Below are 1,623 nucleotides of genomic sequence, written 5' to 3' on the forward strand. Positions count from 1 at the left end.
CATGTCATCACTGTGTTTCTGAGGAGACTGTCGTGCTATAGACTCTCTGGAGAATCACTAGGGTCTTCTCCAGATTCCTCTAAATGAAATAGGCAACTCTGCCCTTTTTCCTCTATTGGTCCTCAAGAACTTTGTACAGAATTACTCAGTTACTCATGAACTAATACACCAGTCTTTTTCAGTTATCACCAATCTTACTTCTAAAGAAATATTGCTACTTTCATGTCTAACCTTTTACAACTGTTATTTATGTATTTGATGGGCACTTTTTAAAGAAAGTGATCTATTCACTTTTTTTCAGTGGTAGTTTCATATCTTTTCCATTAAAGACAAAAAGAATATATCTCAAATTATTTTCAGTATTTAAATAATCAATTCAAATAGGGAGTTGCCAGAGAGGAAGAAACTTTAGGAGACTTCTCGGTGTTTCTGGAACTAATAGGGAACAAGCACTTTTTGTATTAATCAGCTTAGCCAATGACAACTTTAAGGGGCCAAAGAGGTAAAGTGCTAGCCTTGCAGTGCCATATGGTTTACCCAGTTTAATACTGAGGACACCAGTAGTGATCTCTGAGCATAGAACCAGAACACCACGAGCTATAACTGTATTCAAAAAATAGGCCTGATTGACATAATGACCTGGCACAGGCCTCAGAAAAATGGGCATTCTCCATTCACCCCAGAACCAGGGAAGCCATCTATGAAACATTCAAAGTTGTCTATAACATCACCTGGAAGTAATCCTCTACCAGGGAAGACCCTACTGCTGCTCTGATATAGATCTACTCAAAAGAGTCTTCCCTTAACAATGAGAAGACTTAACAACAACAATGACCTGCTTACTGAACAGGGCTTTCTGCATTGCCCTTTAATTGTGAGTGGAAATTAGAGGATGCTCTACACCATTCTGACTTCAATGTAGGATATACAGATTCCAGGATCTTCAATACAGAAACATGATAACAACAACAGAGACTGTGAGAAAAATAAAACTAGTGCACTACAGACAATGACCTGGATTATACAAACTAGTTTGCTTGGAGCCTAGAGTTGGTCTTATGCCAGGAAACTTCAGGGGCAGGGTCTCCTTGTATTTAGGCCAAGGCTTTTCCTTCTCATGTCCCCCATATTTTGGTGGGCCTATGCAAATGATAATTGCCACTCTAACATCGTTTTTACTGTGCTCCTTTGACTCTAAACCTTAAAAAAGACAATTAAACTTTTGAGGTTAATTTAAACTAATATGCATGTGCATGGAAATGTAAAAAAACTACTATGCCTTCAAGTTTAAGAAGTTACATAAAGTTTATGGCTTTAGATTGCTTGGTGTACCACTAAGAAATGTTATAATGTACTACAATCTGGGGGCTTAAGGGACAAAGTAATTGTACATGGTTTTGGTTTTATTTTTCTTAATGTTCCTTGAGTGTGAGATCAAAATTAAGTGTCAGCAGGAGGATTTCTTCTGAGAACTCTGTTTTTGGGTGATTGCCCTTTCACTGTAACTTTACCTTGTCCTCTTTCTTTGCATCATTGTTCACATAATTAAAAATAAATTAAAAATTAAAAAAAAAAGAAAAAATAGGCCTGTTTTTACAGGCATGTTCAAAGATCTGATGGATA

The sequence above is a fragment of the Suncus etruscus genome, chromosome 13, assembly GCF_024139225.1.
Source record: "Suncus etruscus isolate mSunEtr1 chromosome 13, mSunEtr1.pri.cur, whole genome shotgun sequence".
Classification (NCBI taxonomy): domain Eukaryota; kingdom Metazoa; phylum Chordata; class Mammalia; order Eulipotyphla; family Soricidae; genus Suncus; species Suncus etruscus.